This window comes from Eurosta solidaginis, chromosome 1 (genome assembly GCF_040869045.1).
Source record: "Eurosta solidaginis isolate ZX-2024a chromosome 1, ASM4086904v1, whole genome shotgun sequence".
Taxonomy (NCBI): Eukaryota; Metazoa; Arthropoda; class Insecta; order Diptera; family Tephritidae; genus Eurosta; species Eurosta solidaginis.
In genome coordinates this window covers 70088774-70107019 of record NC_090319.1, presented here as the reverse complement: position 1 = coordinate 70107019, position 18246 = coordinate 70088774, and the positions used below count along the sequence as shown (strand labels likewise).

General features: G+C 36.2%; 2 protein-coding genes across 10 annotated transcripts in view; one reads left to right on the top strand and one right to left on the bottom strand.

Moving 5' to 3' along the window:
• ort (ora transientless) overlaps positions 1-18246 on the top strand; it is a 234170-nt gene that overhangs the window by 18446 nt on the left and 197478 nt on the right. The window lies entirely within an intron of this gene.
• LpR1 (Lipophorin receptor 1) overlaps positions 1-18246 on the bottom strand; it is a 1438611-nt gene that overhangs the window by 1411522 nt on the left and 8843 nt on the right. For 4 of the 9 annotated variants that reach the window (XM_067758130.1, XM_067758126.1, XM_067758106.1 and 1 more), the window contains exon 1: positions 2674-2896. The exons of 1 other annotated variant lie outside the window; for it this stretch is intronic. The gene's annotated coding sequence lies outside the window, so the exon portion shown is untranslated. Of the gene's footprint in view, positions 1-2673; positions 2897-18246 lie in introns of those variants that run through there. 4 more of the 9 variants (XM_067758136.1, XM_067758132.1, XM_067758117.1 and 1 more) reach the window with 3 other exon arrangements.

The window sequence follows — 18246 nt, the reverse complement described above, 5'->3', positions numbered from 1 at the left end:
CAAAAACTGTTTTTAGTCAGGAAATTTTCTAACACAAATTAAAGGTAGTATAACAGGGAAATATGATTTATGAAGAAAAACTTTTCCAGTAAAAATAATAAAAGAAGTTTATCGATTGAAGCGTACAATTATGTACATATATAAAAAAAAATTCTTTATTGAGTACCAGTAAGGAACATAAAATTAATATTTAACAAAAATAACAGCTGCATTCAATGCAAAAACATTGCATAAAAACATTTTAGGTACAAAATATTTAGATTCAGGTATAGAAGTTGACAAATTGTCGCCTCATCTATACTAATGACTCATGTTTCAAACACTACATTAACAGTTGTTCTTCTTTGAGTTCTTTAAATACCTCAGTTGACACAAAAGCTTTTTTTCGTATCTATATTATGACAACTTTTGTTAGTTGATTTCATAAAGTCTTTAGTTTTTATTAAATTCGAAACTGTGTTTGTTTGAAATCTATTTCTACATTTAGTTTTAATTAAATTTTGTATAGAAAATATCCTTTCTACTTTTGTGGATGAATGTTGAATCGACAATATGCCTTGAACTATTCTATAAATATTGCAAAACATTTGCACATTTAATTTATTTTTAACTGATCTTAATTCTTCCCAAAAGCTGCATATATTTAAATTCTTGAATTTTTTAAGGCTCTCATGCTCTGCTAATGCTTTAAATTCAGAATTAATTTTCTCTATTTTATCAAATGTAGATTTCGGAAACAAGTTCATAACTAAAGGCACAATACTATCTGTTTCACCGCTTAAAATACTTTCTGGTGAAAGCTTTGCAGCCCACAACAAAGTTCTATCATTCAAATTTACTTTCTTTATTAAAGTACTACAAAGTTTTACATAAAATTTTTTAGTACAGCTCTTAAATATATGTAGGTACGTCATCTTTTTCGAAAAGGTTGTTTGATAGAATAATATCCACATTAACACCGCAGTAAACTTCATCTGGATTTAAGTAATTTTCGTCTGAATCAATATTTAACATCCAAATAGGACTCGAGTATAAATAAAATTTTTTTATACAATTTTTAATTTGTTAATAAGTAAATGTATGGGAATATCTTCAAACTGCATTTCTATATTCACATGATTTCATTTAAAATATAAGAAAGAAATGTAAAATATACTTTATAAATAGGACTTTGAAAATTGTCAGATATAAGATTAATATTTTGATTACTGCTTTTATTTTCAAATACGTAAAGATTAAAATAATACTTGAGGACATCCCATTGCTCAAGAATTCTATCTATGACTACTTGTCTAGAAATCCACCTTGTGGGGGCGTACTTCTGTACCGAAATGTTCATGAAAACTCTGAAAGTCTGCTCTTCTAACGAGGCTGTTACAAAAATGATAGTTTACGTCTTTTAAAAATGTATCAATTTTGTTGGGAAATACATCACAAGCGGCCATTGATGCTAAATTTAAAATGTGACAAACACATCCATTAACATGCATATTTGGAGCAATTTGCTTCATCCTTGCTTGCACTCCGCTTTTTGCTCCCATCATAACCGAGCAATTGTCGGCAGTGAAACCAATAATTTTTTGAAAGATTTAATAATGGCATTAAAAATACCCTCCCTGCTACTATCGGTTAAAGGTGTCAGGTCTAAAAATATATCAATGCACTTTTTTCAAAAATTCGAATCGAAACTACCAAATTTTTGATATACATATATCAGTAGTTTCATATATTATTAGAGAGTAATAATTCTTCCGGCAAAATGCAATTAAGGATTTATAATTTTCTGGCCCTGTTATTTGAGTTATTATTTTCTGTGCTTTAATTCTATTGATGCAAAATTTGTTCACAATTTTAGAATCAGTTATATGATATATTTCATAAGCATATTTAAATGATCCATAATTGCAAATGGCAAATTGTACTCGGCAACAAAGCAACTTAACTATATATTTTCTTCGAAAAATTTAAAATTTTTTTGTACACTCAGAGCTGCTTTGCAAATGACTAGAAGTGTACTACTGTATTTTGCAAAAATGTACCAAATATATCAATGTAGTACCAACGTACTTTCGGGAAGCGAAATGTACCAAAAAAAGTACAAATGTACCATGATTATCATCACTGGTTTAGACACGCATGCTATTAAACGGTATTTAGTTGATGAAAAAAAAAACAAAGGCTTATTCAAATATTAGATAAATGAGATTATATGCGACCAAAAAAACATCGAACTGTGTTGTCATGCAAAATATAAAAGCAAACAAATGGGAAACAAAACCAGGAAAATTGCAACAAGGTCAGTGTGCCGCATTTCAAACAAAAATAAATAACAAATACAAAAAATAAAACATCCTAACACAAAAAACGCGCACTAAAATTTTTAAGTTTACAACATTGTCAGCTTTTAGCTGGTTTTTCGACGTGCTGACAAACTTTTTTTTTGCATATTTTACATATTTATAATGCTTTGCTGAGAATTTTAGCAAAAACACATGTTTTTTTAGATAACACAGATCACAACAAAACCTTTTTTTTTTTTTTTAGTTGTATTCACATTTGCCTGCAAATTATATCACAGAACACTTTTAAATTGAGCAACTATTATTTTTTTATCATTTAGATATTTCACTTATTTTAGAACATTTTTTTTGCACTATATTTTTATTTTATTACATTTTTTCACTTAAATTTTCAATTGCAATTCTATTATTATTTATTTAAAACCAATAAAAATTTCCTCTTCCATTTCCCGCCGTACTCTAGAGATACCGCCAATACGAAAAACACGTTACGCACCCCGCACCGTATTTAAAAAGAAAAATAAACCTACGTCGAACACGTTATTACATACGATCGACTTTGACACGAGAACGCACAACAAACGACTGAATATTGCAATTTTAAGAGTCACACATTAAACATGATATTACACGTTACCGATTGCCATACTCAGCCATAAACAAAAAGCGCCGATCAACCAACTAACCAAGCAAACCGATCTACAAAGAAATAAACGAAAATCTAAAAACAACAAACAAACTTCAGCAAAAAAAAAAAAACAAGAACACAACACGTTGTTGTAAAAATGTTTGCTTGCTACTCTTCTCAGGTTTTATTTAGGCTCCCCAATACCCCCACTAAACAACCAATCCAACATATGCGCGCCGATCATACGATTTTAACGTCACACTATCTATGTAAATATGTGTGTAGATATGTCTCTGATGTGCTCACCTGTTAGCCATCGAAAATGTAGAAACATTGAGTTTATTGAGGCAGAGCGCGTACGTACTCTCTCCCGTAAAGTCAAAAGCTAAGTCAGTGGTTTAACCAACAACCAAACAAGCAAAAAAATTGTGAGTGTTCTGTACATAATTTCTTTGTTACTAGGTGACTCAAAATGGATATCTTGACGTCACGCTGGAATTACATCATTAACACATGACATTTATTGTGTTTAAAAGAAATTGGATATTGGATTCCGAATTTCTTGTGCGCGATTGACAACGTAACTAACTATTCTACCGATTTTGATCAAATTTTGTTTAAGTCTGTAATATGTTCCAACTTATGATATACCATACTACATATTTACTACATATTGCAAATCATAGTAACATATGGTAACATGAGTAACAAGATTTATTACCATGGTAAATTGAGCAAAAAAAGGTTATAAGAGGGGTGAAGAAGAAGAGAGAGGATAACGATCAATGAAGTAAAAACGACTAGGTAAAGGAGAAGGAAACCGTTTGAATCAAAATTTAGAACTAAAAAAAAGAGGGCGGTACTGCGACCCTTGAGGTCCAAATTCGCAGGTATTTCAAGTACATACTCGTTGTGAAGGGGGTTTGGAGAATGGTGATAGACAAGAGGTAGGAGAGAGGTGGAAAAAGAGAATTCAAAAGTTAAATGAAAAAGGGTAAATAGGACTAGGCATAGGACAAAGATGGGAGAAATATTAGAAGGGAAGATGGAAAGCAAGACGAAAGCGGGAAGAAAGATATAGTAAGAGAAAAATGTAGGATGAATAGAGCAACAGAAAGAAAACGAAAGCAAGATAGCTGTAATAAACAGGGTAACAAGAGGCAGAGAAGAGCAGAAAGAACAAGTAAAGGTGTCTAAGTTCGGGTGTAACCGAACATTATATACTCAGCGTGAGCTTCAATTGCACATTTCATTTCAGATAAATTACTTTTCTACATAACACGTGGCACCGTCCGTTTAAAAAAAAAATGTCTCCCATTTCCTCTTACAATAAAAATTGATAAGTGAAATATCATTGATTCGAAACTACTTTTTGCTAAGTTATAGCTTATTATTCGAGTATACGACCCTTTTAAACTTGTTTTATATCTAAGTTGCAGTGGTCTTTAACCGATCCCGTCCATTTTTACTAGAAATTTCATTACGATATGTTAATTTTTCTTCGAGTTATGGCTCGCGAAACATAGAAAATTGCTTAGTAATAAATTTTAGTGTTTTCCAATTTAATGTTATAACTCAATTTAGAAAGTAGAATTCTATTGATATAAAGGTCTTTTTTGCTAAGATATAGCTTATTATTTTCGTCCAAGACCCTTTTAAAAATCTTTTATATAAAAGTGGGCGTGGTCCTTATCCGATTTCGTTAATTTTTCTTCAAAGCATTCCTTATAGTAAAAGCAACCTCTCTGCCGAATTTTGTTACGATAGGTTTAATGATTTTTGATTTATGGTTAATAATATTTGTGAAACTGATTTCATCACAAGTAGGCGGTGCCACGCCCATTTAAAAAAATGTTTCCAAATTTTTATCAAGAGTCAATATCAGTCCACACGTCAAATTTCAATACTCTAGGTGAATTATTTACTAAATAATCAGGTTTTTTGTGTTTTCCAAAATGTTATATATATAAAGTGGCCGTGGGTATTATCCGATTTCGCTCATTTTCAATAACAATCTATTCTGGGTCCAGATAAGCTCGTGTACGAAATTTGGTGAAGATATCTCAAATTTTACTCAAGTTATCATGTTAACGGGCAGACGGACGGACGGACATGGCTCAATCAAATTTTTTTTCGACACATGACTTTGATATATGGAAGTCTATATCTATCTCGATTCCTTTGTACAACCAACCGTTATCCAATCGAAGTTAATATACTCTGTGTGCAAAGCACGGAGGAGGAGGAGAACAAACAGTCTAAGGTGAGGAATCTCATTTTAAGTAACCATCGTGAGAAACATTTTCAGGACTATGTAGATACCGTTCGCTGGCGGTTTAAATTCAAAGGCTGACATCGCCGCTCAACAGGAAGTACCATGTGCGGGCTGAGACATCAAAACAATCTAACTCTGGAACATCTAGTACATTGCTTTTCAATTGCCTACTTTGTCCAAAGTAGCATTTATTATCAAGTGTGATTCTTCGCTGGAATTCAGAGCTGATGTTGTCGTTTGTGTTATTGCTACTTCCCAAATAAACGAAGTCTTTTACTATTTCAAATTCATGGCTGCCAACAGTTACTTAGTTGCCAAGGCGCAAATGCGCTGACTTTTTGCTCGATGACATCAGGTACTTCGTTTTGTCTTAATTCACCATCCAACCCAGCTTTTATTCTTCTACTTTTCCAGTTTGCGGTAAGCAGAACTTACGACACGAGTGTTAGGTGATATCAATGTCGTCAACATATACCATTCATTGCACTCTTTAATAGAATATTGTTCCAGAGCGGTTAAGTTCTACAGTTAAAATAAAGACTTATTGAATGATAAACTAAAGAGAGCATAGAGAAGATCTCATTGTTTACATTTAGGGAATTTAGCCCTAGCAATATAACATCTGCAAATGTTCTAAATACTCTCACCCCTGCTAAAAAAGTGAAAGCAAATGCGCAATATCGAGTTCGATGACAGTCATATATCCAGGGTACTAACCCAACCTCATCAGCTCTAGCTCAAACTCAGTCATGTAAATTAAGCGCACCACCATCAACGTTGCCATTGACTGTGCATAGAAAAAATGCGAGCATAGGTCAAGAAATATTTATCGTTTTATAGAATCATTTATATATAATAGGTGTCGAGCTGAATTCTACACAACCAGAGTGATACACCTTTCTGCTCCATCCAAAGCAGATGTTCATATTTAAAATTTTAGCAAATATGGGAAGTAAACATATTTCGTTATCTAAAGTTTTCAAAAAAAAAAAATTAACAATAGCCCCCCTCTCATGGCAATGGCTACAACCCCATTTAAATGAAGGAACTAAAAGAGTAGTAATTGTTTATACTACAAAACTCTTAATATTCTCATACGAGTATTTACTTATATCATAGAATTACTATAGAAACTACATTGCAACAACAACGTGTGTCTCTTGATGTGATCGCACATTTGACTTTCTTACTCTTTATTGTATAAAGAGAGCTTTCCTATCAAACTCGTTGTTCAATATCGTCAATGTCAGCTGCGCAATATGCAATATCGTAACTTTTCTAAGTCATGAGGTTTGTTTGCTTTCATTGATCAGCAGGTAAACACTTTATTGCATAGCTTTAGTTCAGTATATTTATAGACGAAATATGCAGATGCTTGTTTACATATTTCAAGTCTCAGATCTTTTAAGTTATATAAACCAATTGGGCGGCTGTTATGGAAAAGTGCTTCCGGTCCTAAATGGGACATGTAGCATCAAAAGTAAAAACACAACATGGGATATGAATCCAACTCAGCTGAGATATAATCTTTTAAGCAGACTGTTAATGCAGATTACGGGATCTCCTTTCTTAGAGTTAGAAGTCTGAATGCATGCATTCGTCGGACAATATTTTTGCACCTGCGTTTGAAAAGCTCGACCATAGTACAGGTCTACAAGTAGGATATGTAGCAAAACGCACATACACAGCCACGATCACCTGATAAAATGTGTTTAAGTGACTTAAACTATGAACATTTTTCGTTCGTTTGTTTCAGTAGCCATTAAGTGTGCTTGTAATTCTTAACTGGTTAGTGAAATATTCTAAAGACATAGTTTGAGTTTTTTAATTAAAGGGGAGGTTCTTCCGATGGTGTGCTAATACATCAGAGCCCAGTGCTCGCCTCCATATCACACTTTGAAGAGGTTCTTCGCATGGTGTGCTAATACATCAGAGCCCAGTGCTCGCCTCCATATCACACTTTGAAGGGGTTCTTCAAATAGAAGATGAGGTGGCTCATTAGAGCGAAACCTCAGAGTGCTCAACGCTCGCCCCAAATTAAATAAATAGAGATTTTTCTTTTAGAAAATGGGGTGCCAATACCTCAGAGCCGTCCCGTGCTCGCCTCCATATCACGTTTTAAAGGGTTCTTCAAATAGAGGATGAGGTGGCTCAGTAGAGCGAAGCCTCAGAGCCCCCAGTGCTCGCCCCCGAATAAATAAATAAAGGTGTACTGATGCTATGCATCCTCCCATGACTTAAATACACCAATAACACTAAACTACCCAACTCAATAAATGGAATACATTAAATCAAAAACCCCATAAACTCAATACAGTCCATTAATAATAATAATTTATAAATTAAAAAAAAGGAATGCTTGGTTGGAGTTGAACCCGCAACCCCGGGCGTTTGGTCGGGTACGTCAGCCACTGTGCCACGACTCATACGCTTACAAGCACATAAAATTACTCATTTATAACTCTTATTAAACTGCTCGCCCTCAATTGCCCAGAGCTTAGACATGGTCCTTCGAGCCGGATCACTGGCTCGTATGGAAGTTTCATTAGACGACTAAGCCGTCTAAGGGGGGAGTATGTTTAAGTGACTTAAACTATGAACATTTTTCGTTCGTTTGTTTCAGTAGCCATTGAGTGTGCTTGTAATTCTCAACAGGTTAGTGAAATATTCTAAAGACATAGTTTGAGTTTTTTAATTAAAGGGGAGGTTCTTCCGATGGTGTGCTAATACATCAGAGCCCAGTGCTCGCCTCCATATCACTCTTTGAAGAGGTTCTTCGGATGGTGTGCTAATACATCAGAGCCCAGTGCTCGCCTCCATATCACACTTTGAAGGGGTTCTTCAAATAGAAGATGAGGTGGCTCATTAGAGCGAAACCTCAGAGTGCCCAACGCTCGCCCCAAATTAAATAAATAGAGGTTTTTCTTGTAGAAAATGGGGTGCCAATACCTCAGAGCCGTCCCGTGCTCGCCTCCATATCACATTTTAAAGGGTTCTTCAAATAGAGAATGAGGTGGCTCAGTAGAGCGAAGCCTCAGAGCCCCCAGTGCTCGCCCCCGAATAAATAAATAAAGGTGTACTGATGCTATGCATCCTCCCATGACTTAAATACACCAATAACACTAAACTACCCAACTCAATAAATGGAATACATTAAATCAAAAACCCCATAAACTCAATACAGTCCATTAATAATAATAATTTATAAATTAAAAAAAAGGAATGCTTGGTTGGAGTTGAACCCGCAACCCCGGGCGTTTGGTCGGGTACGTCAGCCACTGTGCCACGACTCATACGCTTACAAGCACATAAAATTACTCATTTATAACTCTTATTAAACTGCTCGCCCTCAATTGCCCAGAGCTTAGACATGGTCCTTCGAGCCGGATCACTGGCTCGTATGGAAGTTTCATTAGACGACTAAGCCGTCTAAGGGGGGAGTATGTTTAAGTGACTTAAACTATGAACATTTTTCGTTCGTTTGTTTCAGTAGCCATTGAGTGTGCTTGTAATTCTCAACAGGTTAGTGAAATATTCTAAAGACATAGTTTGAGTTTTTTAATTAAAGGGGAGGTTCTTCCGATGGTGTGCTAATACATCAGAGCCCAGTGCTCGCCTCCATATCACACTTTGAAGAGGTTCTTCGGATGGTGTGCTAATACATCAGAGCCCAGTGCTCGCCTCCATATCACACTTTGAAGGGGTTCTTCAAATAGAAGATGAGGTGGCTCATTAGAGCGAAACCTCAGAGTGCCCAACGCTCGCCCCAAATTAAATAAATAGAGGTTTTTCTTGTAGAAAATGGGGTGCCAATACCTCAGAGCCGTCCCGTGCTCGCCTCCATATCACATTTTAAAGGGTTCTTCAAATAGAGAATGAGGTGGCTCAGTAGAGCGAAGCCTCAGAGCCCCCAGTGCTCGCCCCCAAATTAAATAAATAAAAGGTGTACTGATGCTATGCATCCTCCCATGACTTAAACACACCAATAACACTAAAACTACCCAACTTAATAAACTGAATCCCTTAAAATAAACACAAATAAATAAATAAAGGTGTACTGATGCTATGCATCCTCCCATGACTTAAATACACCAATAACACTAAACTACCCAACTCAATAAATGGAATACATTAAATCAAAAACCCCATAAACTCAATACAGTCCATTAATAATAATAATTTATAAATTAAAAAAAAAAGGAATGCTTGGTGGGAGTTGAACCCGCAACCCCGGGCGTTTGGTCGGGTACGTCAGCCACTGTGCCACGACTCTTACGCTTACAAGCACATAAAATTACTCATTTATAACTCTTATTAAACTGCTCGCCCTCAATTGCCCAAAGCTTAGACAAAATGCTTGTTCTCGTTCGTTTTTTTGTGGAAGGTATTTGGCACTGTTGTACTTCTTAGGTCGAAAAAAGTGTAGTAGCAGCTAACGAAAACTGCGTAAAATTTTTATTGTAAAATTACAAAGAAATATCCTTATTTACTTTCAAACGAGCACTTAATTACATCTCTCCTCAAAATCCATATGCTTTGAAAATTTTTAATTAACAAATTGTGATACTTTATTACCGGGGACGATTGCTAAAACATTACAAAAACCGTTGGGGGAGGTATTAATAGACGCGTTTTTGCCTCGCTTCCAATAATTCGAGTACTTTTTCGCCTTTGGACTGTTGATAACAGGACAAAACGCGTCTTTTCATTTCTCTTTCTACATTTTTGGACGGGTTATTGCAGTCGACCTCGGTTTCAAACTGTTTTTCGCGGAGAACTTTTGAACGGGCAGAAAAACCTAGCATCCGTGTTTGTATTCTTAATACTGCAATAACTACGCGTCCTCAGATACCCCAATTCAAGACTTTTGTATAATTTTCTGTAGAACCCATATAGGCGCACTAGATTTTCATACTAAATTCGTTCAAAAAGATTTACCATCACAGCAACCCATATCTGATATTCCGCTCCCTTTTTTGTTTCCCTGCGTCCCTTTCCACGACAGCAACCCCGGTAATTTTGACACTTCGTTCAGTGTCAAACGCATGTTCCACTGAGTTCCACAATAGTTTGACACTGACCGAAGTGTCAAACGGCAGTGTGTTAGAAAGAGAAAGGAATTGTTTCCCTCTCATACATATCATACTTGTAAACATGTACTATGAGCTCGACCGGTAGTCCGTAATGTCCAGTCACTTTACTATTTTTTATCAGGGATAATGCCATTCTTCATAATACATATGTACTTCCTTCAAGTCAGATGGCTACACGTATAAACGTTGTTGTATCGGGTAGTTCACCCCCCTCACTACATCCCAGTGCAGATAAATATACACTATATATCTTAAGCCCGTGCGAGTAGGTCTGGGAATAGAATGGTATATATTTTTCATACCCCAAAATAATAAGGATGGTCCAGCCCTTAATTTTTTTTTTTTTTTTTTTGTTAGACAAAGTTTTTGTTTTTAATTTGTTATGAAACAGCATTCATAAATACACACAACTCTTTGGAACTGAGACTGGGACTGGTAATTGGACTGCCACCGTGACTAGGACTGGGAATAAAGGATCGAGAAGTATATAAAGAACTAGAGAGAAAATATAGAGGGATACAGTTAGAATAAGAGAGGGAGCTAGATAGTAAAGAAATAAGGGAAAAGACGGAGAGGGAGAGAGAGACACAGAGAGATGAGTGAATAAAAGATAAAGAAAAGGGGAGGGGGAGTAAAAGGTAAAAACTTATTCAAAGATATACAAGACCAAAGTTAGGACAGAGAAGCGTATGCTGGGTCTGCTAGTATATTTATATAAATGTAAATCTTAAAACAGCAGAACTTTTGGAACAAAGTCAAGTCCATCTAGTTACGTCTACGAGGTCATTTTTTTCAACTATATTTTAATTTTAATAGAAGTAAGAAACATTTCATTTACTTTTTAAAAGCAATGCCAAAACATTTACCGATCAAATTCCCAAATCTCACACAATAAAACCGAAATTTCGAATCAAAACAACAATTATAGATGTAAACGTTTCGATATCATTGCCGAAACTGAATGCCTCGCAAGTGATGCTGGTTATGTAACTGACAAGACTTAATTAATGAAGAATGAAACGAAAATCGGGCACCGCGTTGTAAAAACAAAAATGTTCTTCTGTTTTATTGGGGGGTCACAGCATATGGAAAACATACAGCAAAAACAATGAATGTGACAAATCCCTAAAAATGATAAATGACAATCAATTGCGCGACAATACTTGAATCACAATTATGATCAATTAAGTACGATGAAAGGGCAACAGAGGCCATATAGTTATGTATACAAAGCTACATACATATATACATACAAAACTCAAACATTGCTTTATATAGAGTTCACACTACCTTAACAAAGGCTAACTTGCAGAACTTTTTAGCTCAGAGCTTATCTTAATATTTGTCAAATTCGTATGACTTTCACACACACGAGGAGCTAGCTCTGAGCTAAAAACAAAGTAACTTGCCGCTGTGCAAGTAGGCCTTAGGCGACAATCTTTATTGAATCATGTAGCAATATTTCCAAAAAACTTGGTTCAATTTTTGTAACAAAGGTAGTTCTTAGTAGTTTTTTTTTTATACTCAGCGTGCTTTCCACACAGAGAGGAATCGAGATAGATATAGACTTCCATATATCAAAATCATCAGTATCGCAAAAAAAAATTTGTTTAAGCTATGTCCATCCGTCCATTCGTCCGTCCGTTAAAACGATTTCGAAAATTTACAAAAGTGGAATTCAATAACAAATATCGCTAAGCTAATGAAATTTGGTAGATGGAGTGGTTTCATGATGCAAACATAAATTCCAATAAATTTTGGAATATGGGCGTGGCACCACCCACATTTAGAAGACGAAAATTGGGAAATTTAACAATCCGTTAAAGATATTACATTGAAATTTGGCAGAAACACTATCCTAGCCAAATTATATAGACGGAGTAAAGATAATCAAAATCGGTTAAAGACCACCCCCACATTTCCTGAAGGTCTAACCTTAACAAAGTTTGCAATAACTCTATGGTATTTAACTACATTTGACTGATATTCTACCTCAAAACTTAAACAAATGTTGAGCATGGGTGTGACTCGCCCTTTGTTTTGTACTCTTTCCAAAATACTTTTAATGCCATAAGTCGAACAAAAATGTCCTAATCCGAACGAAGTTTGGCATAAAAAATTTTTTTCGTAGCTACACAATGCGCAGGATGAAAAAAGGTATTGATTTAGATTGATGTCCGTCCGTCGGTTTGTATGTGCATACGATAACTTGAGTAAATAATGAGATACCTTATTGAAATTTGGTATATATGTTCTCTCGCGCTAAGCGAAATCTGATGATAACCACGCCCACTTTTTACATATATAACATTTTGGAAAACATTATCAGTTTTATTAAGTAAATAATACACCTAGAATGTTGAAATTTGATGGTTGGACTGATATTGAGACTTTTGATACAAATTTGAGAACATTTTTGAAATTGGCCGTGGCACCGCCCACTTGTAATAAAATCAAATTTACAAATATTAGTAATCATAAATCAAAAACCGTTTAGCCTAACACAACAAAATTCCTTTACTATAAAGAATATTTCGATTAACGAAATCGGTTAAGAACCACGCCCACTTGTATATAAAAGATTTTTAAAACGGTCGTGGATGTATAAAATAAGCTATATGTTTACAAAAAGGAGCTTTATATCAATGGTGTTTCCTTTCCCACGTGGAATTAAAACAAAAAAGCAAAAAATTCAAATTTTCGAAATTGGGCGTGGCACCGCCCCTTTTTTCACCAAGCAATTTTCTATGTTTCGGGAACCATAACTCGAAGAAAAATTAACGGATCGTAAAAAGATTGGGAGCACATATTTTCCTTATGGCAGGAAATATTTCTAGTAAAAACGGACGGGATCGGCCCACTTTTATATATAAAGGATGTTTAAAAGGGTCGTTGACTAGGATAATAAGCTATATATTTACGAAAGATAGTTTTGTGTCAATGATATTTCACTTACCAAGTTTTATTGTAAGAGGAAATTGGGGGACAATTTTTTTTAATGGGTGGCTGCCACGCCCTATTCAGATCAAGCATTACACAACATTTATACAGCCTCAAAAAAATAAATCCCCTGTAACGAAGTTCGAAAAAGTTATTTATCTGAAATAAACTGTACAATTGAAACTCACGCTGAGCAAGCTTTTGTTTTACGAAAAAAAAGCCTATGCTTCCATACACAAAAAATCAAAAAAGTTATACCATTTCATCATTAGTGTAAACACAGTATTAATGTGTGTTTGTAAAACTATGCGAGGCCAATTGTAAAAGTGCCAATGATAAAAATGAACCCAATAGCGGGCATCGTTCGATAATGAACTGTCGTAATTGATAAGTGGGCGGGCGCCTAAATATAAAGTGGTTGGGCCATTGGCAGTGGCAGTGACAGTGATATGGCTGTGCTTTGGTTATCACATTATCTGGTAATAAGAAGTAACAGAATGTCATAGGTGCATAATATATATGTAGGTGTAGTGAATCAGCAATTCGTATGTATATGAGTTATAAAAATGAAATGAATTAAAACCGAATTACAAAGGGACTCTATAACAGTAGCGTAGATAGCTTTGGGACATGGGGAGGGATAGAGACTAATTTGGGACTAACCCTGAATATACATATACATAAAATAAATAAAATAAATAAATGTAAGGCGCGATAACCTCCGAAGAGATCTAAGGCCGATCTTCTCTTCCAATTTGCGTCGTGCTCCTCTTGATTTTCCCTACAAATTTGCCGGACGGGACCTACATGTTTTATGCCGACTCCGAACGGCATCTGCAAGGCAGATGAGTTTTCACTGAGAGCTTTTCATGGCAGAAATACACTCGGAGCGCTTGCCAGACACTGCCGAGGGGCGACCCCGCTTAGAAAAATTTTCTTCTAATTGAAAAACCTTATTTCTAAAATTTTGATGTTGCTTTGCCCGGGGTTTGAACCCAGGGCATACGGTGTGGTAGGCGGAGCACGCTACCATCACACCACGGTGGCCGCCATATACATACGTATATACATTACCGAAAGGGGGGGGGGGGAGGATTTATCCCTCAATCCCCCCTATCTACGCCACTGCTCTATAAGAAGGAAATCTATGCAGGTTTTGCTAATTTAATCTAGTGGTCATATAAAACTTTTTTATTAAATTAAATTCATAAATGCTTCATCAAGGGTCAAAGGAGTGTTAGTGAGGTTGTGAATCTCTGGTCCAAAGGTCTTCACCCTTCCCTCGCTCTCTCCCCACCCCACATTACAATGGCCTTTGTGCATATTACGCCATGCCAAAGGTTGAAAAGTGAAAATTTAGCACACAAAAAAAGAACTAAGGGAGATGGGAAAAAATAACAGAACCGTCGAGACATACAATACAGTGACTGAAATGATTGTCAATAAATGAAACGAGTATCCATCCAATAAAACCTCTGCATTCAATTTTGACACAGAGACCACGCACCCGGTGAGTTAAAAGTCATTTCAGGTATAAACAGGTAAATAGATAGAGAGAGATAAGTGGGATATAGAGGTCACTCACCTTTGTTGAAAAGCATCACACAACAGCAGAGAAACCGAGAAGGAAAGAGAACTTAACTGGAAATAAAATAGATTCTAATAGACCACTGAGTTATATTTTAACACCTCGTACTAAATTGGGGTTTCTGATAGGTAATCGATCAAATTCTTGTCTTGAACACATTCAGTCTTTGTGGGTGCCTGTTAAACCTAACCCAACCCATTAATTCAATATTTACAACATGATGAACGCTACTACGCAACCACTATTTCTCACAACGATCTTCGACAATGTCATGGTCGGACGCGGTCATTATGCAAATGGGGAAATCACGCCCACAAAAGCAATAATTTCTTGACTAAATATGTATTTGTAATGCAATTATTCACACGCGCCAGGCAGTCTATTTTATCTTGAATATACAGTGACGGGCAAAAGTCTAAGCACACCCCCTATTTCCGCTGGATTGAAAGACTAATAAAATATCTGAAAAATGTGATTGTAAAGTTATATTTTAAACCTAATCATAATAAGTTAAAAAAAATATTTGCATTAAAAGAAAAGCGCAGTCATGGGAAAGCAACGCAAAAACAACGTTGACACAAGTCTACATACAGTAGGTACACAAATAACATGATTAAGTATAAACACCTTCACGTAACAGTAAATATTATTGTTTTTAAACGGTTTTATTTAGCTTGACTTGATAGGCTGCAAGGCTGCAAGGCCGTTGTGAATGAATTTTGTAATTGAAATTTAAGTAACTTCCTGATAAGCTACAAGCTTGAAACTTTGAATATAGTTCAGAACCCGATTACAATGCAATAATAAGAAAAAAATCGGCGCCGATTTGGCTCATATTTGGAACACATAATATATACAAGAATAGAAAGCGGCCTATGAAAAAAATCATCGCTAGGTGGCGCAAGGATCGAGATATTCACAAAAATGGTATTTGTGGTCCGATTTGACTCATATTTGCAACACATAATATATACAATAATAGAAAGCGACCTATGAAAAAATCGCCGCTAGGTAGCGCAATGATCGGGATATTCACAAAAATAGTATTTGTGGTCCGATTTGGCTCATATTTGGAAAACATAATACATACATGAATAGAAAGCGAGATATGAAAAAAATGTCCGCTAAGTGGCGCAAGGACCGAGATATTCAAAATTTTCGTATTTGTGGCCGATTTGGTCCATATTTGGAACACATAATACATACATGAATAGAAAGCGACCTATGATGTCCGGCCACCGTGGTGTGATGGTAGCGTGCTCCGCCTATCACACCGTATGCCCTGGGTTCAACTCCCGGGCAAAGCAACATCAAAATTTTAGAAATAAGATTTTTCAATTAGAAGAAAATTTTTCTAAGCGGGGTCGCCCCTCGGCAGTGTCTGGCAAGCGCTCCGATTGTATTTCTGCCATGAAAAGCTCTCAGTGAAAACTCATCTGCCTTGCAGATGCCGTTCGGAGTCGGCATAAAACATGTAGGTCCCGTCCGGCCAATTTGTAGGGAAAAATCAAGAGGAGCACGACGCAAATTGGAAGAGAAGCTCGGCCTTAGATCTCTTCGGAGGTTATCGCGCCTTACATTTATTTATTTTATGATGTCCGATTTGGTTCATATTTGGACAAATATTACATACAGTCCGGTAGAAGTGACATCAAAATATTTTGGAGTTCGACGAGAGACAAGCATACGTGGCGCAGAGTCGAGTAAAGTCTTTGGAAGGATTATGTATTGAGGACTTAGATTGTAACAAATTGTCAGGAAAGAGTCCTTGTAATAATGAGTAACTAAATGAACTAAATAGAATGAGAAATAATGGACAATTAAATAAAGACTAAAACTTGAAAATAAAATAATTAAAAAAAATTTTTTAAGTTAAACGGTTTTATTGAAAACAATACTTACATTAAGTAATAATACTACTAAAAGCTTTAGGTAGGTCCTAGATACTAGTCATCACACTCCTCATCAATCTAGGGCGTTGATCAGACAATTAAATAAAAGCGTTGGACAGTCTACTTCATCACCGACAATTCCCACACTTTTATTCCCCTACTGGTACGTGTTAGGTTGCCTCAGTGCCGGTGGTGATTGCCGCGCCCAATTCGCAGTTGAGAAAAGTTGAGTTCCCAGGGATACGCGAGTCACTCTGGCATGATTTCCATATGCGTACTGTAAGGTTAAACTCTTACTAATCCAAAATCAACCCCCACAAGGCACGAACCATCCCTTCAACTGTTATATGGAAGAAAAGCTTCTTACACCTACGCCTCTTTGGTCTAGCCCTGTTGAAACTGCAAATTTTCTTGGACTTCATTTAGAGGATATCGATGACAATTTGTGTGTGGCCGCATCTATGGGATGGGGCGATGCACTGCTAAAACATCACCGTCGCGCCGCCAACCAGCCACTGCCGGTCGCTATATTCCATTGCAGTATGGTTGAGGACGTAGAAATCGATTTCACAGATAATTAAAGGTCTCCTTTTTCCCTTCCATATCACAACATTTCTCTTTCTTCATCCCCATTCCATTTTGATTCCTCTTCCACTTCTTCATTCTTTTCCTTCCAACTCGATATTGGAAGTCTTCAGTGGTATCTGTATGACATTTGTACGTGTCGCCGATAGCAACAAGGCTTATCACCGAGGGTCGCCTACATTGCAGGCCCATTCAGAGTCATTCAACAAAGAGCTTTTAGACATCATAACCTGAATTTCAGAGGATATCTGGAACAAGGGTGCGAAGATAACGAATAATCCTACAAGGTGCCAGGTCTCTTTAATGTCTCTTGAGACGAGCATACTGGCTACGTCTTATTTCTAGTAACATATGATTATAACGACAACAAATGCAGGAATGAACGTTTTACGCTCGCAAAGAAAACCAACGGAGAATAACTTTTGTCAAATGGTGCTAATTTGGACTGAGTAGCCAATTGAAAAGTAAAGTCCTCTCTCGAGGATCAAAAATTACGCTATACAAATCGCTTATCATAGCTGCCCTAACGTATTGCACGGAACTATTAACAGAAATGTATGGTCCTGTCCGTATTGCTGACGGCGCGTATCAAAGCAGGTATAACGATGAGATGTATGTGTTTTACGCAGAAGAAGAAAGTGCATCGAATAAATTTCCAAAGGTTTCGCTGGCTAGGTCATGCTATACGAATGGAGAAACACGCTCGGGCCAAGAAGGTATTCCAATCAACACTTCACTTTGGAAACAGTTTAAGGGGAAGACCCCTGTAGTGTAAACAGCAAACAATTTAATCCCAAATATTTAAATCAGTCTAATATGCTACCCTGCTACAAAAATAGTCTAAATGTTCATCAGCACATAAATATGCATTTGATAATTAATGCTGACATAGCCATTAAAACAGGTGTGTACAACACACAACCAAACAAATTTGAATTCCAGCAA